Source organism: Rhincodon typus, chromosome 6 (genome assembly GCF_021869965.1).
Source record: "Rhincodon typus isolate 14 chromosome 6, sRhiTyp1.1, whole genome shotgun sequence".
NCBI classification, from domain to species: domain Eukaryota; kingdom Metazoa; phylum Chordata; class Chondrichthyes; order Orectolobiformes; family Rhincodontidae; genus Rhincodon; species Rhincodon typus.
This window is the reverse complement of record NC_063337.1, coordinates 3009942-3032944: the sequence shown is the minus strand read 5'-3', so window position 1 is coordinate 3032944 and position 23003 is coordinate 3009942. Positions and strand designations below refer to the sequence as shown.

The 23003-nt window shown below is 43.5% G+C and overlaps 1 protein-coding gene across 1 annotated transcript in view; it reads left to right on the top strand.

Annotated features, from left to right (window-relative positions):
• Positions 1 to 23003, top strand: part of clpb (caseinolytic mitochondrial matrix peptidase chaperone subunit B) — a 95419-nt gene that overhangs the window by 32979 nt on the left and 39437 nt on the right. The gene's annotated exons all lie outside the window — the stretch shown is intronic.

Sequence of the window (23003 nt, the reverse complement as noted above, 5' to 3'; positions counted from 1 at the left end):
TGACTGTAACGGGGCGTGATGTCGGTCACTGGCAGTCTGACTGTAATTGGGCAGGGATGGGCATTTTGTCCATGTGCTTGTGTTAGCAATGTTAAAGAATTATCAAGTTCATCCTCTCCCCTCACTCTTTCCCATAGCCCAACAAATATCTCCTCTTCAAGAATATGTTCAGTTCATTTTCAAATATTATGTTCTAATTTATTTCCGTCTTATGAACATACTGAAGAGGAGCAGAAGGAGGCTGTTCCGCAGTTCAAGTCTGCTCTGCGATTTAGTAAGGCCTTGGTTATCTGATTGTGGCCCCTGTTTCCTGTCGACCCACACTATCCCTTTGATTCTGTTGACAGTCAAGAATTTACCTAACTTCACCTTTAGAATATTCAATGACCCCATCTCTTCCTCACTCTGAAGAAGATGATTCCAAAGACACATTAACTTCTGAGGAAAATCATTTCTGCTATTCTCCGTCTGAAATAGGAGACCCTTTATTTTTGAACCATGTCCATGGTTCTTATCTTGCTTCCAACAGGAAACGTCCTTTCAGATCCCCCCCCATCAAGCCCCCTCAGGATTTTTTATATTTCAATAAAATCACTTCTTCGTATTCTAAACTGTACAGGCCAACCCTCTCTAACCTTGCCTCGTAGACAACCCTTCATTTCAGCAATCAGTCAAGTGAACCTTCTCTGATCAGTTTCTAGAGCAGTTGTGTCCTTTCTTAAATAATGAAACCAAAACAATGGTGCGGATGGGGTCTCAAGAAAACCCTATACAATTTTTGCAAAACTTCCTGACTTTTATATTCCATTCCATTTACTTTCTTAATCGCTTTGCTGTACCTGCAATTGAACATCTTGTGATTCATGCACCAGGACACCGATATCCCTCTGTACCTCAGAGTTTTGCACCTTCTCTCCACCTAAATAATATGCTGTTTTTTCATTCTTCCTGTCAAAGTGTCAAGTTCATGTTTTCCCACGCTGTGCTCCTTCTGCCACATTTTTGCCCACTCACTTCATCTATCTGTATTCCTTTGTAGACCCTATGTCCTCTTCAAGCCACTGTTGGTGTCACGAGCAAATATTGCAATCGTAATTCATTCCTTTTATCCAAGTGATTGATATAGATTGTAAATAGCTTAGATCCTGGTACTGATCCCTGTGGCACACCGCTCATGACATTTTATCCATTTGAAAATAACTAATTTGCGCCTAATCTATTTTTCCTTGTTAATGAACCAATTAGCTGCCCAAATATTTATGGTACCTTGTCAAAGGTTTTCTACAGCTACAGATATGTCACATCTACTGGCTCCCCTTTCTCCGTGCTGCTTGTTACATTTTCAAAGAGGTCTAACGAATTATTAAAACACAGTTTCTCTTTTACGAAACCACATTATAGAAACAGGAGCAGGCCATTCAGCCCCTTGACCTTGTTCTGCTATTTAATGAAATCATTGCTGATCTGTAGCCTAACTCCAAACCCCTGCCTTTGGCCCTATCCACTTAAATTTTAAGCAAAGGTATTATCTCTCTCAGATTTAAAGTTAACAACTGAACTTGACTTCATCTGATTGAGATTTTCTAAATGCTCTGCTGTAACCTTAAATACAGCAATTTCCCTTTCTTGAAAGAGGGGGTTACATTCAATGTTTTTCACTCTGATGGGACCTTTGCAGAACCTAGGAAATTTTGAAATTTAAAACCATTGCATTTGTCACTTCTTTTAAAACAAACACCGAGAACATTGGAGAAACTCAATAGGTCTGTGGAGGGAGAAAGTTTGGTTTGACCCTCTTTCAGAACTTCTTTTAAAACACTAGAAAGTCCTAATTGACCCGGAACTTGTCAGCTTTTAGCTCTATAATGTTCTCAGTCCAGTTTCCCATGTGATTGTAATTGTTTTAAATTCCTCCTGTTCTTACACTTTTTGATTTACAGTTATTTCTGGGATGCATTCCTCTTCAGGCATTTATTCTAGATCAGAATAATTCCTGGCATAAAATTTATTTATCTCCTGTTGCTTCTGGATACTTTCCTGTTATCTTCAGACCTGTGGTTCTCGAGTGACTAACCCACCTGCTGCTGGAAGCAGTTTCTTAATTTATTCTCTTGAAACCTTTTATAATTTTGAACACCTCTGTAATCTCTCCTTAACCTTCTGTGTTCCATGGAGGATCTCCCCCTGGGAACCCCTGCAAGTTCCCCCTCCGAGCCCCTCACCATCCTGACTTGGAAATATGTCACCAGTCCTTCAGTGTTGCTGGGTCAAAATCCTGGAATACCCTCCCTAACAGCATTGTGGGTCAACCTACAGCTCATGGACTGCAGCGATTCAAGAAGGCAGCTCACCACCACCTTCTCAAAGGAAATCAGGAGTTGACAATATGTCCTATCCCAACAACCCCTGGCTCACATCCGTCAATGAATTAAAAAAAATCTCTCTTGTATCTCCGTACTCTGAAATCTCTCGTCCTAGGTACCACTATGTAAATGTGCCTCCTCTGAGCTTCCCCGAGTTTGACATAATTGTCCAGCAGACCAGTGTTTTAGAAAGAATTTAGCGTAATCTCTTTGCTTTTACACGATGTGTCTGAGTTAGTAAAGACAAGGGTATCTTGAGCACTTTTAACGATCTTCTTGACCTGTTCTGCCAGCTATCAAATATGTGTTGGTACCCAGTTCTCTCTGTTCCACACCTGTTTTAAAATGGCATCGTCTCACTTCTTTGGCATCTCCTCATTCTTATTGCCCTCATGAACCACGTCACGCCTCCCTGTCTTCTATATCATCTTCCACATGGGCTCCCATTACAACACTTCTGAGGTTTGCTACTATCTTGTTCCTTGTTTACTTGTATTGAAGAATCATTAGATTCTTGTTAGGCAGGTCTGTGAGGGGGGTGTGTGTGAAATGTTGTTGGGGTAAACAGAATTGCAGATTTGAAGTTGCAGTCAGATCAGCCATGGTCTTGTTGGACAGGGTGAAGGGGCTGATGGTCTACTCCTGTTTCTAGCATTGATCTTTGAAGCTGATGGGACCTATTGAGAGAGTAATTAGCATAGCATATGGGATATTGGGATTAGAGGTAAAGTTAAGCAGAGGTATTGAAGGCAAAAATAGGGAAGTCATCCTGAAACTTGATAAAGCCCTGAATAAGTCACAACTGTAATGTTACATCCAGCCCTGGACCTGCACTTCAGGAAGGACGTGAGGGTGCTTGAGTGGGTACAGAGGAGATTGACAAGCAGGATTCCAGGGAATGCATGCTTTTATTTTATGAGACAGAGCAGAGGTCCCAGTATTAACGTCGGGGGAACCCTTCCGCAGTTGCCATTATTGTCCTGTTTCTCGCCCTCACCTGCAATACACTCTGCAGGAGTTCCTTGGGTGAGTGTCCTCAACCCAACCATCTTCAGCTGCTTCATCAATGACCCTCCCTTCATCATAAGGTCAGAAGTGGGGATATTAGCTGATGGTTGCACAATATTCAGCACTAATCCCAACTCCTCGGATAATGAAGCGGTCCATGTCTAAATGCAACAAGATCTGGACAATATCCAGGTTTGAGTTGACAAGTGGCAAGTGACATTCACGCTACACAATTGCCAGGCAATGACCATCTCTAATAAGAGAGAAACTGACAATTGGCTTTTGACATTTGATGGTGTTAACATCACTGAATACCTGTCAGAACATCCTGAGAGTCAACATTGACCAGAAACTGGATTTGACAAGTTATATATATAATATATATAAAAAATGGGGCTACGAGAGTATGTCAGAAGCTGGGAATCCTATAGCAAACAACTCATTTCCTGACTCTCCACTTGCCTGGATGAGTGCAGCCCCAACAACACTCGAGAAGCTTGACACCATCCAGGACAAAGCAGCCCGTTTGATTGGCACCACATCCACAAACATCCCACTCCCTCCACCACTGGCACTCAGTAGCAGCAGTGTGTACTGTCTGCAAGATAATAGCTGAAGAAATTCACCTATGCTCCTTCAACAGCACCTTCTAAACCCAGGACCACTTCCATCTAGAAGGTTTAAGGGCAACAGATACATGGTAACACCACTTGCAAGTTCGTCTCTAAGCCACTCACAGACTTGTAAATATATTGCTGTTGCTTCACTGCCACTAGATCAAATTCCTGGAACTGCCTCCCTAACAGCAATGTGAGTGTCTGTACACCAAATGAGCTGCAGCAGTTCAAGAAGGCAGCTCAACATCACCTTCTCAAGAGGCAACTAGATATGGGCAATAAATGCTGGTCCAGCCAGCGATACCCGCATCCCAGAAATGAATATTCAAATGATGGCAGTATATTGTCACCAACTCTGAGATTAGCTTTCAGTTCCAGATTTTCTTTGTGAGGTTTGAATCCCTGTCCCCAGAGCATTCACCTAGGCTTCTAGAATCCTAGTCCAATGACGACAACATTCTGTGTCTAGAATTTCTGCAGTTTCCACCCTTGCTTCCTATTTATACAATCTCTGCACACTCTTCAGAGCCTTGATGTTTTTCCTGAAGTCTGCTGCACAGAATTGTGATTCATCTTCATGAGCTTATCAAGCTTCGTGTTAAGCGCTTCTGTACAACTCTGCTTAACCACTCCCTGTGACAGCAAGTTCCATGTGCTTTCCAGTCTGCTGGTTAAAGATGTTTCTCCTCAATTCTCAACTGGATGTATTACTGGTTATGATATGTGGATGACCCCTAGTTCTGGCCTCCACCTCAAGCGAAAAACTTTTCTGTACATCTGCTATGTTCATGCCCTTCACAGTGTTAAAGGCCTCTATAAAGTTATTACTTAGCCTTGCCTTTTTTAAACAATAGGCCTCGCAGCTCCCCTACGTCAGACCAGTCCCAAACTATTCAAGCATTCCTGACTCCTTGGTTCTGGTATTCTTGTAAATCTTTTAAACACTTTATATGGTGCCTCATTGACTTTTTAAAAAAATAAGATGCAGACCTGAACTGTTTGCAGTAATTCCTATTGTAGTTTAGCCACAGGGTTCTGTACAAATTTAACATAACACCCCTGCTTTGAAACTCCCTTGCTGCAGAAATGAACCTCACTGTTTTGTTTGCACTTTTTCTGTTTGGTTAGCTGACCTGGAGGAAGAGGGGAGAAAGGAAAGAGATGTGAAAAAAGACTATTTTATTCCTTCAGGCTGACCTCAGGGGTGGAGAGAGGCTATTGCACCCCCGCCTGACCCTTTTTTACCTGACTATTTGACTAAGTACTTCAATAATTGATAGGCCTGTTGACTCAGGACCCAATCGATCAGACCATTCCAACAAGCAATAAAATATTACACTTTAATAATGAAAAACATCATTTTCCCCCTTTCACTTCCACGGATCTCTGGCCTTTGAACCAGGGTAGTTGATGAAGATCTGCTTGGCGAACCTCTTCCCTCCCCAACCCCCTGCCTTGCCTTTTTTTATAAAGGACAGGCAGCTGTCCCTGGCCTTGTAATGTCTTGTTGCCTTCTGCAGTGTCACAGCATTCCCTCTCATCAGGCTCTTGGTGAAGGCCACAACCTTTAGGCCCCAGAGCCTTTGAGCAATTAGTCACCACCCACAGGCCCGTCTTTATCTGCAGGTCAACAGCTGGGTGACACCGTAGAGCGGCTGCAGCACGTTTAGAGGCCTCAGCTTATAATATTTGATTAATAACCTCCACGCTCGCCCACCCCAACGCCTGCCCTTTTCTCTTCCTCTTGCTCCTGTGCGAGCCGGACACAGAGATGCTCCAAACTGGGATCGATCCGATCATCTGTGGGGAAATCTATCCGTCACTGGTGTGAAGTAAGCCCAGTAAATGATGGGCCCGACTTTCTAAGGTGCAGAGTTCAGTGACTTTGGTTGTTTTTTTTCACACTCTCTCTCAGCAGCTCTATTGGAATTGCAACTTTGCTGGGCAGCGGTGGAGGGGCAGGATGAGTAATTCAAAAATCAATATGTGTCATAATAAAAGAACAGCACAATAAGTGGTGCAGAATCTTTTTTTTTTCTCAATCATTTAACCCTTCCAGGTCAGTCAGACAGTCTGATTTTAGTTGCTTCCCTGCCCATTAGAATGGGAGGAGACTGTTCAGTCCATTCAGGCCTATCCCAACATATAGTTAGATCATGGCTGACCTGTACCTCAAATCCGTTTCCCCACCTTTGCTCCCTGACCATTTCTAACAAAATATTTATTGATTTTGCTCCTGTAAATTGTCTCAGCTCACCTGCCGCTGAACCACTCACCTGCATTCATGGGATGTGGGGAATCCTCTGCTTTCAGCTATTCCAATGTTTTACTGGCTGACCTCTATCCCAGCTTCCAATGAGTCCCATCCACTAGCCCTGTGCTGATTACTGATGTACATTGTACAGTAGCTCCACAGTTTAAATGTTCACACTCTTGTTTTCAAATCCCACCACTGCTCTCGTTCTCTGTAACCTCCTCCATCTCTGCAACCCTCCAAGATCTCTGCACTCCTTCACTTTTGTCCTCTGAAGCATCCCCAGTTTTGGTCACTCCATCATTCACGGCCATGCCTTCAGTTACCTGTGCCCTGAGCTCTGGGAATTTTCTCCCATACCTCTTTGCATCTCCACATGTCTCCTACTTTCAAACACAACCATTACTATGCCGTAAACCGCTTGAACATCTCATTGTTATGCTGCCTCGTAACCCTGATACCACTTGTGTCGCTGAAAGTTGTTTCCTGTATTCTTCCTCACACCAAGTACCAGATTGGAAATAGATAATTAAACCATTGCAGGTATAATGAGCTGAATGGCCTTTTTATGCAGCGTTATAATTCTGTAATTCATCCATTAACCCCTAAGTTTGATGAATAACACAGCTCTGCTTTGCTGTACAGATACTGCCTGACTGAGTTTTCGCAGCCTTCATTCCTTTGTTTTTTTACTTTCAGCACCTACAGCATTTTGTTTTTGTGACATTGACCTCCCTCTCGCAGCCCCTCGGTTTTAGGATTCTCATCCTTGTTCCCACATCTTTGCATGGTCTTTCCTCTCCCCACATCTGTAATCAGCTCCACAACCCTCCAAGAATTCAGCACCGTTCCAATCCTGACCTCTGGAGCATCCCTGAATTTAATTGCTCCACCACTGGCAGGCACAGTTCATCCTGGGCCCTAAGCTCTAGAATCCCCTCCCGAAACCCCTCTCCTTTGAAATTCTCCTGTAAAATCTGCCTCTTTGACTTAGTTTTGATTATCTGTTTTAATTACTCCAAGTGTGGCTTTGTGCTGGATTGTGTCCAATAATGCTTTTGGCCAACACTTTAACGTAATATTTATCCTGCAAGCAGCTTCACTTTAAAGCAGATTAAGTAAGTCTTTATTATTATTGCTGTATATGGGATTGTGCAGTGCATTATTGGCCTTTGCATTTCCTACTTTACAACAATGATCGCACTTCATTGGCTGTGAAGTGAGTGAGACATGCTGAACTCAAGAAAAGTGCTACTGAAACGCATATTCATCCTTCCTGGAAGTGTATTGAGGCATTTTCCTGCATTAAGGATACTGCATAAAAGTGTGTTATTTTCATCAGTAATAGGCCTGCACTGAGTAAAGTGTTCATTCTGAAGAAAGGACGTGAGTGAATCCACATGTTTTGCTAAAATACTGAGTATTACACGTGAAAATGAGGTTTCATTGTGTCCAAAGAAGTGGAGAGTGACAGAGAAAGACACACATGCAAAGACTCATAGAGCCAAATACATTTGCACTGAACAGTGAGAGGATACTGAAAAAGACAGGCTGATAATAGTTTGCCTAGCACCATTGTCAGGTTAAGTTCCAAAATTAGGCTGGTTACTGCAGTCTGGTAAACAGTGATTCAGTCTGAGAGACTATAAACAGTTTTTCAAAGTTGCCCTTTCACCTCTAGTGAATGGAACCACATGAGAAACACAGTCTCACTAACACAGCACATACGTCTGTGGAGTTATGTCCAGCTGTTTCTGTTCCATTCTCCTGTGACAGGTCAAAGATAGAGAGTACTCTGTTTCCCTATTGATCTGGCCCCGTGTTTAAAAACAATTACATTTCCCACACCCCCTTCCAAGCTGTTGGGAGTCAGTGTTCTGAAAGAGGAGAGGGATTTTGAGGAAAGGAATGGGGTTGTCATTGGAGGTGCAAGTGGAGGCAGAGGGGAGGACAGAAAGAGGGGATCCCAGCAAAAAGACACACAGCATCTGCTAGCTTCCAGTAGGCAGTGCAGACAAATGTCACAGCTTCCCTTGCCTGGAGGTATGAGGAGGCTCCAAAACCCAGGGCACGTGGAAGAGACAAGAGGTCTCGACCAGGTCAAGTGAGACAGAGAGCAGAACGCAGCAGGATGTCTCGTCTGAAGAACATTTATTAACTCTGCACTTGTTTAACAACAGGCTTTAGCAATGGAAGGGAGAGGAGGGAATTAAAAAGGGGCCATGTGGGTGGGGTGGGGGTGAAGTTGTTGTTTAATGATGTGCCCTGAGGATACATCAGTTTGTGGCGATGTGTTGTAGGGGTAAGAGGATACTGCTAGGGGACAGGTGCACAGAGTATAGCCTGTTTTGTGTCAGTGATCAAGGTTCCCAGCTCGGAGAAAGCAGTTGTTGCACGTGGAATAGAATCTGTTAGTGTTTTCTTTTTTGCCTTTCCCAGGCACTGTTCTCTTTGTCCTTCCCTCGCCTCTCAAAGCATTGTTCCCTACCAGGGTACAAATCCTAAAGCTGTGTCTGACATTCACCGTCCCCCAGCCCTTCCTCAGTAACTGTTCACCATATTTTGTGTCAGCTAGGGCTCAGTTGATAGCACCGTTACCTACTTCCGAAGAAAGGGTCACTGGACCCAAAGCATTAACTCTGCTTTCTCTTCACAGATGCTACCAGACATGCTGAGTTTCTCCAGCACTTTCTGCTTTTGTTTCTGATTTCCAGCATCTGCAATTCTTTGGGGTTTTTTGTTGGGTGCTCAAGTCCTGCTCTAACAGATTGATCACAAAATTGAGGCCGACATTCCTGGTGTGGCACCAACAGAGCGTTGTATTGTGAGAGAGGCTGTATTGTAGATGTGATACTAAGTTGACACCCTGTCTGCTCCCTCAGGTGATTTGCAAAACAATCACCAATTGCTCTGTTTATTCGGATGGTATTTATTTGCACTCATTGAAATAGGTAGAATTTTCATCCATTCCATCCCTAATTGCCCTTGAACTGAGTAGCTTGCTCTGCCATTTCAGGGGGCAAATCAACCACATTGCTATGGATCCGGAATCACAGAGGCCAGATTGGGCAAGGGTGGACGATTTTATTCCCAAAAGGGCATTAGTGAAACACTTGGGTTCTTGCAACAATTAGTAGTCATCATGGTCACAGTTACTGAGACTAGCTTTCAATTCCTGATTAATGAATTGAATTTATATTTATCTAGCCATGGATTCATGTCCCCAGAGTATTAGCCTCATACTCGGGATTACTAGTCCAGTAACATTACCATCGTCCACTTTAATGTGATGTGCCTTTATATTACTCTGAAGCATTTTGAGATGTTAAATATACCATCATAATGTAAATTGTTGTAAGAGAGCAGGGAGATGGAGAAACTGAGGTTCTTCTCCTCAGAGGAAAGAAAGTTGAGGGGAGACCATAAGATATATGAGCAGAAGCAGGCCATTCAGCCCATTGAGTCTCTCTGCCATTCAATGAGATCATGGCTGATGTGATAATCCTCAATTCTACTTTCTGCCTTTTTGCCATAACCGTTAATTCCCTTACTGATTAATAATCTGTCTACCTGAGAGAAGAAATTCCTCTTCATCTCTGACATAAATGGTGACCCTTTATCCCGAGACTTGAATGTTTAAAATCACGAAAGGATTTTGGTTGAATAGGGACAGAAAAATTAAAAGCAGGAGTAGGCCTTTTGGTCCTTTGAGTTTGTTCTGCTGTTCACTAGGTCGTGGCTGATCTTTCACCTCAATTTCACTTTCGTGCACTATGCTATGTTCCTTACATAGAACACAAAACAATATAGCACAGCAACAGGCCCTTTGGCCCACCATGCCTCTGCCGACCGTGATGCCGTTCTAAACTATTCCCATCTGCCTCCACATGGTCCATATCCCTCTATTCCCTGCCTGTTCATGTGTCTGTCTAATTGCCTCTTAAATGTTGCTATCGGAACTACTTCTTCCACCTCCCTTGGCAGCGCATTTGAGGCACCTACCACCCTCTGTAAAATAAAAGCTTGCCTCATACATCTCCTTTAAACATTCCCCCTCTTGCCTTAAACTGATGGCCCCTGGTATTTGAGACTTTTACCCTGGGAAAAAGACTCTGATTTTTTACCCTATCCCTTCCTCTTATAATTTAATAGACTTCCAATAGGTTGCCCCACAGCTTCCAATGCATTAGGAAAAACAAGCCAAGGTTGTTGACTTGCTTGCCGAGCTGACTTGTTCACATTCAGATGTTTCGTCACCATGCTAGTGGAGCCTCCAATGAAGTGTTGTTATTCTACTCTGCTTGGAATTTATACTGTCTAGTCTGTCGTGGGGAGTAGTGTCATTTCCGATTTTGATCTGTATGGGTTTGTGCATGGGGTCCAAATGTATGTGTTTGTTGCTTACATTACGGGTGGAGAACCATGCCTCTAGGAATTCCCGTGCGTGTCTGTGTTTACTTTCCAACTCATCTATATCATGATGTATCTTTTGACAACCTCCCTCGTTGTCCACAACTCCATCAATTTTCAAACCCTCTGCAAACTTATTAATCACATTTTCATCCACATATATAAAAAACAAACAACAGAGGTCCCAGCACTGATCCTTGCAGAGCACCACTGGTCACAGACCTCCAGTCAGAAAAACACCCTTCCACAACAACCCTGTTCCTTTCTATGACCAAACCAATTTTGTATCCCACTTGCCAACTCACCGTAGATCCCATGTGACTTCTGGACCAGCCTACCATAAGATACCTTGTTAAATGCTTTAGTGAAGTCCATGTAGACAACATCCACTGCCCTATCCTCATCATTCACCTTCACCATTTCCTCAAAAAACTCAATCAAACTTGTGACCTAAGGCCTTCCCTGCACAAAGCCGCTCTGACTATCCTTAATAAGTCATTCTTTTCCAAATGTGAGTAAATCCTGTCCCTAAGAATCTTCTGCAGTAATTTCCCTACCTATGTAAGGCTCATAATTTCCTGGTTATTCCTGTTGTCCTTCTTAAACAAAGGAACAACAATGGCTATTCTCCAGTCTTCTGGGACCTCTGTAGCTAAAGAGGATACAAAGGTCTCTGTCAAGGCCCCAACCATCTCTTCCCTTAACCCCCTCAGTATTCTGGGATGGATCCCATCAGACCCTGGGGACTTACCTACTTTCATATTTTTCAAGACACTCAACACCTCTTCCTTCTTAATATTGACATGCCGTTGAATATCAACTTTATTTACTGGTTTGTAAAAGATGCCTAGAAATTCTTCACACTGGCAGGTGACTCGTTAACGAGACAATGCAATTTAAAATTGGGTGTTCCTTCATTGCACACGCTACAGCGGTTCAAGAATGCAGCTCACCATCACCTTCTCAAGGACAACTAGGGATGGACCATAAATGCTGGTCCAGCCACAACGCCCACATCTCACACATGAATGAATTTGTTTACATAGTGAGTGTTATTCTGTAGTGTATTACCTGAAAGGGCAGATCCACTAATAAGTTTCATAGGAGAATTGGATCAATATTGGAAAAGATAAAATTTGCAGGGCTTTGGGGAAAGGGGTTACAAATTGAAAAGCTCTTCCAAAGCATAATGATTTTTCTTACATGTTCACAGAGCTTTTAGAAGGCCAGGCAGGGGAACTTAATTGGGCAGGAGCAAAAAAAAACTCAGCTTTTTGACGCCAGGTAAAAGTTTTGCTGTCAGGTTTTCAGAATCTTTCAGGAGGGTGAGTTTCCTGATTGGGAACCTGAATGCATTCATTAGCATGCTGTGAAAATTCATCAATACCCCACTGCTGGAATGACATTTATTGGTGCAATCTTTTTCAAAAACAGGACACACGTGGGTTCGCAATCCAACTATATTTTTGAGGCACAAAAGTTCTGAGGAAGGGTCACCGGACCCAAAATGTTAATTCTGATTTTTCTTCACAGATGCTGCCAGACCTGCTGAGCTTTTCCAACAACTTTGCTTTCATTCCTGGTTTACAGCAACCAAAGTTATTTCGGTTTTTATATTTCTGAGGCATCTACCTGGTGGGTTAGAGTTCACCTTTCAAGATCGAGCTGGTATAAACCTGTTCAGTGAATTATCTCCTTCATAAAAAAGCTGCTTCTTTGCGCCAACGCTTAATGTTAGGAGGTGAAGCATCTCTATGTTGATCAGCTCACGAGAAGTTACGGTGAGAAGGGATAGATTTAAAAGAGATCTAAGGGGCAATTTTTTTCATGCAGAGGATGGTGGTACGTGTATGGAAGGAGCTGCCACAGGAGGTGGTGGAGGCTGGTACAATTACAGCATGTAACAGGCATCTGGATGGGTACATGAATAGGAAGGGTTTAGAGGGATATGGGCCAAATGCTGGCAAAAGGGACTAGGTCAGATTGGGATACCTGGTTGGCCAGGATGAATTGGACTGAAGGGTCTGTTTCCGTGCTGTACAGCTCTCTGACTCTAAGTCTCAGTCATCTGCAGTCCAGCTAGTTGTTGTTAAACACTCAGTGTTAGGGGTGAAGCCAACAAGCCTGACTAGCACAGGCAAATGGAGCTGAACTGTCAAAGAGAGAATCAACTAGTTGTGATGAGCTGATGGTGCATGAGTTGCTAAAGATGTTTCTTTTATGTTTTAACTGTGAACCCATTGTGAGACAGCAATACCACTGCACTGCAAACTGTGTAACATCGGTAGCTGCAGTGAAGTAACAGACATTGATTGCACATGAGGCATTTGATGGAGATGCCTGGCAGCCCACCTCCAGTATGACACTCTCAGAGGTAGCCCGGAGAGTCCAGGTGTGCCTCAGAAATTCTTGCCTATAAAATGTAGTACTTTAAATCGCGTGGGAAAGCCTGACCTGCCCCTGAGTGGAAACTTCTTATCTGTGCCTCCACATTGACACTGTAAAATGCTCTCCTTTGGATTGTCTCCCTCAGTGCCGCATAGTTCTGTGAACAGGAAAGGGTTTTTTTTAACGATAGCAGGACAGTGAGTGTGTTGAGCTGGGTTGTGGGCAGATGAGCAGTCTGGAGAATGTGAAACTCAGCCTTGTCAAATGATTGCGATCTCCACCTTTGTTAGGTCCTATTAGCAGAAGTGGAGTCCATTTGCCATCCTGTAATCTTGTACATTTACTCAGGTTAGAGTGTTATCTTCTCCCAATCCCAGCTCCGACAGCTGATGTTCTATTTTGTAAACATTTTAAAAGGCCCTGGCACACATTCAGTTCAGAGTGTAGAGAGCTTTGCGTATGAGCTGAACCTTATCACTTCTCGTACATGCTTTTAAGCATAACACACACACACACACACACACACACACACACACACACACACACACGTGAACGGCTGTGAGGACAGCTGTACAAGTGAACCTACTTTAAGGTGAATAGCCATTGTTTTGGTCTGGGATTGTTAACAAAGACCAGTGGGAGAAGTCTCATAGCTTTTACCTACATGTTTACTATACAGAGAATTGATTTGATCATCCTGGACGGGCCAGCACTGCACTGTGTGAAGTGCTGAGTTTTGGATAAACCATTCACTCAGGGCCTGTGTGCTCTCTAGGTGGATATAAAGGATCCTATGATATTCTTTTGAAGAGATTCTGTCCTGTATCCTGGAAGACATTTGGATTGTAGAATGAATCAGCACAGAACAAGACCACTTAGCCCTTCAAGCCTGCACTGGCTCTTTCAAAAGCCATCAGATTAATATCTCTTCTCTTCCCATATCTCTGGATCAAACAAAAACTTTGTTATTTGCCTCTAGTTCTTTTGCCAATTACCTTACGCCTGTGTCTGTCATGCAACAGTGCACAGCGTGCATGCCTCAGAATTACAGGTTTCTGGGTTACAGTGTTTCAGCACAAAACTCCAGGCTGACACACCCACTGCAGTATTGAGGGTGTGCCACACTGTCGGAGGGTCAGTGCTCACAGAGAGCCGCACTGTCGGAGGGTCAGTGCTGAGGGAGTGCCACACTGTCGGAGGGTCAGTGCTGAGGGAGTGCCACACTGTCGGAGGGTCAGCGCTGAGGGAGCGCCGCACTATTCCATCAGAAAAAAATGACATCAGGTTTTCTGATCATCATCGTATTGATAGTTGTGGAATCTTGCTGCTGTGTTTCTTACGAAAAAGATAAAGTTGCTATTGTCCCAGTGGATCATAGAGCTGCTCTCTCATTAGAGAGAGAGGGAGGACTAACGGTGGTTTAACCTGGGATCACCACGTCTCAGGTAAGGGGTGAGGTTGAGAGCGTTGGACTTTCATGGTGACCTCAGCCAGTATGTGTAAGGAGCAAAATTATGCAGTTCTTTCTCATTTCAATCAAGGATTATGGGGCAAAGGCAGGAGACTGGCTTTGAGATTCATGACATCAGCCGTGGCCTCACTGAATAGCACAGCAGACTCAATGGACTGAGCAGCGTACTTTTGCTCCTGCATCTTATGGTGTTCCCAGGTTTGGACACCGACTGAGGACTAACTTGTGATTTATAAACCTTTAAAGTTACTTTCTTGTTTTTGTGCTTTGTTACTGTGTTTTTGAAAGGCGAGTATCTGTTTGGTATTTTTCAACAGCTTTATGACCTTTCCTTCTAAATGCAAAGAAAATAAAGCAACAGTTTGCATTGATATAGCACCTTTAAGCCAGTAAAACATTCCAAGGCACTTTACAGGAATTTTATCAAATTAAATTTGACACAAAGCTGCTTACAGAGATATTGGGACATGTGGCAAAAGCTTGGACAAAGAACTTTTTTAAGGAGCATCTTGATGGAGGATAGAGGTGGAGAGATTTTGGGAGGGACTTTCAGACTTTTGGGCCAAGGCAATTGAAGGCAGAGCCAATAGTGGAATAATTAAAACCAGGAATGCTCAAGAGGCTTGGAGGTCTCAAATGGTTGTCAGGCTGGATGAGGTTACAGAGATAGGGAGAGGTGAGACCATGAAGTTGAAAATGAGGATGAGAACTTTAAAATTGATTGGAACCAATGAATTTAGGGATTACAGTGGTGAATGAAATGGGCTTGATACAAGTTAGAATATAGACATCTTGTTCTGATTCTATTTTCTGTATTCCAGCATTTGAAATGCCAACTTATACTGAGGGAAATGACCAGGCAGGTCAGAAATTTTTGCACCATAGTTCCCTCTGTCTCCCATGGGTAGAGCTCATAACCAATAGCACAACGCGAGAAGCAGTGGCAAACTTCCAAGGTTTCTCACTGTCCTGTTAGGGGATTTTATTTCTAAATGCCTTGTCTCCTCCACACCTTTAAATAATGATTCTTTAATGGCTTGCTTAGTAATTTATGGCCTGAGCTGCTATAGTATTATATTGCAGTCATTTTTCTATCCTCATTGATTGTGTGATTACAGTGTCATTCTTTACTGATTAGGCAAATTCCATTATTGATGAAAAGAAAACTAATTGAGAGTGAGTATTAAAGCAACTGCCCCAGCTTTTAAACAAAGAATACTACAGCCACTCTGTTTGCTATCCAGGGCTCATTTTACCTGTGTCTCACTCTCAACCGATACCAATGCAGAGCGTGACAAGGAGGAGGCGCAGGGCATGACAGGGAAATAGATGGAAAGGAGACAGAGAGGGCAGTAAAAGGGTAACTGGAAGACAATGAGCAGAAAGAGAGAAAATAACAGGGATACAGGAAGACAGTGACATTCAGAGCAAAAGAGAGAAATGCAGAGACAATAGGGGAAAGTAAGAGTCCGGCATCTGTGCACCCTAAACCCTCCTGATGCAGCCGAGCTTGCCTTGGCATCGTCAAGACGGGGATCCAATCTGCAAAGAAGCCTCCCACTCAGTTCTTGTATTTACCTACTCTCCCACTGGCCCTTGTCAAGCAGAATGACGAGAGGGAACCAGGTGACTACTCTGTCACCCACACATGCCCTGCAAATACAGAGAAGTCATCCAGACAGTGTTGCTAAACTTTTTTTAGATCACCAGTCAGGTTTTAGCTGGAGAATTGTGTTAATATTGGGCACTACATTTTAAGAAGGATGCCAAAACTCTGGAGACGTTGCAGAGGGAAATGAACTGGTGTTAATGCCAGAAGTGAGGAGCTTTAGTTATGTGGAGAGACGTGAGGTGCTGAAATCTGTCTCCTTAGAGCAGAGGGGTTTAGGAACACATCATTTAATAGAGGTGTTCAAAATCATAGGGGTCTACAGCACAGAAAAGTGTTGTTTGGCCCATTGAATCTTTGTTGGTCAAAAACAACCAGCTAAGTATTCTAATCCTATTTCCCAGCACTTGGACCAGAGCCTTGTATACCTTGGCATCATAAGTGCACATCTAAATACTTCTTCAGTTGTAATGAGGGTTTCTTCCTCTCCCACCCTTGCAGCAGTGAGTTCCAGATTCCCACCAGCCTCTGGGTGAAAATGTTTTTCCTTACATCTCTAAACTTCCTGGCTCGTACCTTCAATCTATGCCGTAGTCGCTGATCCCTCTATCAAGGGGTAAAGTTTCTTCCTGTCTACCCTATCTATGCCCTTCATAATTTCATATATCTTAATTGTAACCTCTCTCAGTCTCCTCTTTTCTAAGGAAAACATCCCCAGTCTGTCTTCATAATTATTAATTGGTCCCTTCTTGAATAATGACACCACACTGGCTATCCTCTAGTCCTCTGGTACCTCTCCTGTGGGTGGAGAAGAATTTAAAATTATTGCCAGCACCCTTGCTATTTCCTCCCTTGTCTCACTCAAATGCTTAGGATACATTTCACCTGGAGATATTTCGACTTTTAGAAAGGGTCTGAGGAAGGGTCACCGGACCCGAAACGTTAACTCTGATATTTTTCTTCACAGATGCTGCCAGACCTGCTGAGCTTTTCCAGCAATTTCTGTTTTTGTATCGACTTTTAAGCCTGCCAGACCACGCAAATCCTCTACTCCGTGTTTAATTATATCACAGTGCTTCTCCCTGATTTCTATACCAATATTGTCTCTGTCACTAGTAGATGCAAGTTATTTATTTAGAACCCTACCTACATCCTCTGGTTCTTCACACAAATTACCATTGTGGCCCTTAATGGGTCCTACTCTTTCCCTCATTATCCTTTTACCTTCAATGTACATGTAAAGTAACTTAGGATTTTCCTTTATTTTACTGCCACTGTTCTTTCATGCCTCCCTTTTTGCTCTCCAGTTTCCCATTTACCTTTCTCCTTGCACATTCTGTACTCCACTTCTGCTGTTTTGAAACTGTGGTACTTGCCCTAAGCTCCTCCCTTTTCTCTTAACCCAGTGTTGTATATCACCCGATATCCAGGGTTCACCGGATTTGTTGGTCCCATCCTTTGTCTTTATTGGAACATGTTGACACTGTACTCTCCATATTTCCTTCTTCAATGTGTCCCACCACTCCAACGCACATTCACCTAAAGTCACCCGCTCCTAGTCCACTCTGGCCGAATCATACCTAATCTTGTTAAAACTGGCCTTTCCTCAGTTTAAAAGTCTGATTTCAGGTCCAACCTTTCCCTTTTCCATATCAGTCTTGAATTTAACGGAGTTATGATCACTATCTGCAAAATGCTTCCTGCTGATTCTTCAACCACTTGCCTGGCATCATTACCTAAAATTAAGTCCAGAACTGCCACGCTGTCTTGTAGGACCTTCTATGTACTTGCTTAAAAAGCTGTCCTGGATGTATATTAATAATTCCACTCCCTCTAAACCTTTCACACAATGACTACCCCAGTTAAAGTTGGGGAAGTAGAAATTCCCTGCTACCACTACCCTGTTACTTTTATACTTGTCTGAAATTTGCCTGCACATCTGCTCTTCTATTTCTCTCAGACTGTTAGGGGTCCTATAGTACACTCACAGCAGTGTGATGGCTCCTTTTTGGTTTTTAAGTTCTGCCCATGTGGCTTCACCTGAGGAGCCTTCTATGATGTCACATCTCCTTACTGCTGTGATTGATCCACTCCTCCTTTTTTATGTCCTGTGAAGACCCTATATCCTGGAGCATTGAACTGTCAACCCTGCCCCCCTCTCAACTATGTCTCAGTGACAGTATTACATCATATCCCTGTGGTTTTAATTTGTGTCCTCAGCTCAATCTGCCTTCTTCATCAGGCTCCCAGCATTAAAATAAATACTATCCAATCTTGCCAAATTCCCTTGTACCTTAACTGGTCTATAATGCCTATACCTTCCTGACTCATTTGCTGTCTGTTCTAATTTTGGCCATTAATCTACTCCTGCTGACATTCTGCCCAGATCCCAGCTCCTGCCAAGTTAGTTCAACCCCTCCCCAATAGCCCAAGCTAACCACCCCACAAGGATGCTGGTCCAGTTCAGGTGCAGCACATTTGTCTTGTATAGGTCCCACTGCCCTGAAAACAGTCCCAATGTCCCAGCAATCTTCCAGCACCATTTTTCCAGCCATGCATCCATCTGGACCAGCCTCCTATTTCTATACTCACCAACACGTGGCGCCAAAAATAAACTAGACATTACAGCCTTTTAGGTTCTTAAATTCTACTTCTGAACTAACTAGATTCTTGTGGTTGATTGGCTCGCTGAGCTGGTTTGTTGTTCTGCAGACGTTTCATTACCCTGCTGGGTAACATCGTCAGTGCAGCCTCCGATGAAGCACTGTTGTGTTTTCCTGCCTGTTATTTAAATAACTGCTTCCCCCTGCATGGTCATCTAAAAATTTCCAAAAGGGTATTTCTTTTGGAAAGGGGGATAGCCACAGGGGATTCCTGCACTACCTCCCTACTTTTACTCTGCCTGGTGTCCTTTCTGCCTGCCCAGTTCAGTCTGCACCTGCAGTGTTACAACCTCACTGATTGTGTTATTCACGACTTGTTCAGCATTGCAGGTGCTCCACAGTGAACTCACCTGCAGCTCCAGCTCTGAAATACAGTTCACCAGTAACTGGGCACTTCTTGCACACGTGGTCACCAGGGGCAACTGAAGCTTCCATGATTTGCCACATAGCACAGGAGGAACATTTCACAGCTGCAAGCTCTACTTGAACAAATGAAAAAGTACAGCACAGGAACAGGCCCTTCGGTCCTCCAAGCCTGTGCCGACCCTCGTGCCTTAATTAATCTAAAAACAAACCTGCCGTTTTTCAATCCATATCCCCCTATTCCCTCCATATTCATGTACCCATCTAGGTGCCTCTTAAATGTCTTCAATATGTCCGCTTTCACCACCTCTTCTGGCAGTGCATTCCAGGCTGCTACCACTCTCTGCACGAAAAACGTCCCTCGCACATCTCCCTTAAACTTTCCCTCTCTGACTTGAACCTGTGCCCCCTTGTAATTGAAACTTCAACCCTGGGAAAAAGCCTCTGACTATCCACCCTATGCCTCTCATAATGTTGTAGACCTCTATCAGGTCTCCTCTCAGCTGCTGTCTTTCCAGTGAAAACAATCCTAGTCTTTTTAACCTTTCCTCAGAGTCAGTTTCCCTTAAGACCCTTAGTTACTCCCTTTTTTTTAGAAAAAGGCCTGTGTAAGAATACTATTAACTTACTTCCCTTATGCTTACTGTACTTCCCTTATCCTACTTTGCTTACTTCTATCACTTTGTAATATTGGCCCTGACTTCTACTTACTCCTATTGTTTCTCAGTTAATTCCTTTAATCCCTTGTTCTGAAAAATACACTTTGTAAAATCCCGAATCAATTAACATTCCACCTTCCTTTGATGTAACTGTTTGATCTGTTTTCCCAATCAGCAGTAAACTAGATCCCTAGAGGGCAAATGGACCCTCTGTTTACTGTCTCCTCCAAAGAAAACAACACCTTCAACAGTGCAGTATTCTCTCAGTATTGCACTGGAAGGGCTCAAATCTTGGAATGGGCTTGAACCCACAGCCTTCTGACTTGGAGGCAAGAGTGTTGCAAATTGAGTCATAAGGCCCTACAGCATGGAGGCAGGCCTTTCGGCCCAAATGGGTCCGTGCCGACCAAAGTGTCCATCCACGTTAACCCTATTTCCCTGCGCTTGGCGCATGTCCTTCTAAATCTTTCCTATCCATGTATTTGTCCAAATGCCTTTTAAATGTTGTTAATGTACCCACCTCAACCATTTCTGCTGGGGCTCGTTCCATATGTGTGCCACCCTCTGTATAAGAAAAAAAATTGCCTCCCAGGTATTCTTTCTCCTCTTACCTTAAACTGATGCCCTATAGTCCTCGATTCCCTAACCCTGGGAAAAGGACTGAGTGCACTCACCTTATCCATGCCTCTAATGACTTTATACACTTCTATAAGATCCCCCTCAGTCTCCTACGCCCTAAAGAAAAAAGTCCTAGCTAGTCCAACCACTCGCTATAACTCAGTCCCTTGAGTCATGGCAACATCCTTGTCAATTTCTTCTGTACTCTTTCCAGTTTAATAACATCCTTCCTATAGCAAGGTGACCAAAACTAAACGCAGTACTCCATGTGCGGCCTCACCAACATCCTGTACAACTGCAACATAACTTCCCAACTTCTGTGCTCAATACCCTGACTGATGAAGGCCAGTGTGCCAAACACTACCTTCCCTGCCCTGTCTACCTGTGACTCCACTTTCAGAGAACTGTGCACCTGAACTCCAAGGTCCCTCTGTTCCACTACACTCCTTAAGGCCCTACCATTCACCGTGAAACTCCTACTTTGATTAGATTTTCCAAAATGCAACACCTCACACTTATCTATATTAAACACCATTCACCATTTCTCTACTCATCTCCCCAGCTGATCAAGATCCTGCTGCAATTTCTGATAACTTTCCTCATTGTCCACGATACCACCTATTATAGTGTCATCCGCAAACTTACCAATCACGCCCTGTACATCTTCATCCAAATCATTGATATAGATAACAAACAGCAACAGGCCCAGCACTGACCCCTGAGGAACAGTCACAGGCCTCCAGTCCAACATGCATCTTTCCACTATTACTCTCTGCTTCCTACCATCAAGCTAATTGCATATCCAATTTGCCAGCTTTCCCTAGATTCCATGCAATCTAACCTTCCAGAGCAGCCTACCATGTGGAACCTTATCAAAGGCCTTACTGAAATCCATTTAGACTATGTCTACCGCCCTGCCCTCATCAACCTTCCTGGTCACTTCATCAAAGAACTCGAACAAATTTGTGAGGCATGATCTCCCGCACACGAAGCCATGCTGACAACTCCTAATCTAACCCTGTCTTTCCAAATGCATGTACATCTTATCCCTCAGAATCTTCGAGTAATTTACCTACCACAGATGTTAAGCTTACTGGTCTACAATTCCCGGGTTTCTCTTTACAGCCATTCTTGAATAAGGGCACAACATTCGCTACCCTCCAGTATTCCGGAACCTCACCCATGGCTAAAGATGATGCAAATATATCAGCCAGGGCCCCCACAATTTCTTCTGTAGCCTCTTACAGGGTTCTTGGATATATCTGATCAGGACCAAGAGAATTATCCACCTTCATACATTCTAATACTTCCAACACCTCCGCTACCATGATATAGACTGTCCCCATTAATTCCCCACGAACTTCCCCAAGTTCCCAAGTCATCATGTCTTTCTCCACAGTAATCACAGGGGAGAAATATTAATTGAGGACTTCGCCCATCTCCTGCAGTTCCACACATACATGTCCACTTTGGTTCTTGAGGGGTCCTGTTCTCTCTCTAGTTATTCTTTTTCCTTTAATATGCTTAAAGAATCTCTTTAGATTCACCCTAATCTTCTCAGCCAAAGCTATCTCATGCCCCTTTCTCGCCTTCCTCGATTTCCTTCTTCAGTAAACCTCTGTATCCCTTATATACCTCCAGGGATTCCCTTGATCCCAGCTGCCTGTACCTGAGCCATGCCTCCTTTTTTTCTGGTCAAAGTCTCAATATCTCTTGTCATCCAGGGTTCCCTACTCCTGCCAGCCTTGTCCTTCACCCTCACAGGAACATGTAGACATTGAGCTCTAGCTATCACACTTTTAAAGGCCTCCCACTTGCTAGAGGTCCCTTTGCCTGCAAACAAACTACTCCAATCAACCCCTGCAAATTCCTGTCTAATTCCATCAAAATTCACCTTGCCCCAGTTTAGAATTTGAACCTGTGGACCAGTTTTGTCCCTCTCCATAACTATTTTAAAATTAATAGAATGATGGTCACAGAGTTCTCCCCCACAGTGTCCTCAGTCACCTGTCCTGCCCTATTTCCCAACATTAGATCGGGTTTTGCCCCTTCCTGAGTAGGACCCTCTATACGCTGCTTGAGGAAACTTTCCTGAACACATTTAACAGATTCCACCCCCTCTAAGCCATTGACACTATGGCAGTCCCAGCCTATGTTAGGAAAATTAAAATTTCCCGCGATGACAAACCTTTTTCTCCTGCAGGTCTCTGCAGTCTCCCTGCATATTTGTTCTTCTAATTCTCATTGACTATTTGTGGCCTATTTGTAGTACAACCCCAATAATGTCACCATCCACTTCATATTTCTTAGCTCAACCCACAAAAGCTCACTGGATGATCCCTCAGTTATTTCATCTCTGACTACTGCTGTGATATTCCCCTTAATCAAAAATGCAACTCCCCTCTTTCCTCCACCTCTGTCCCACCTAAAGCATTTGTACCGTGCATTAAGCTGCCAGTCCTGTTCTTCTCTTAACGCATTTCTGTAATGGCTATAATATCCCAGCCCCACGTACCTATCCACGCCCTGAGTCATAGCTAAACGCAGTCGTGAATGACATTTCAGAAGTATTTAGATGTA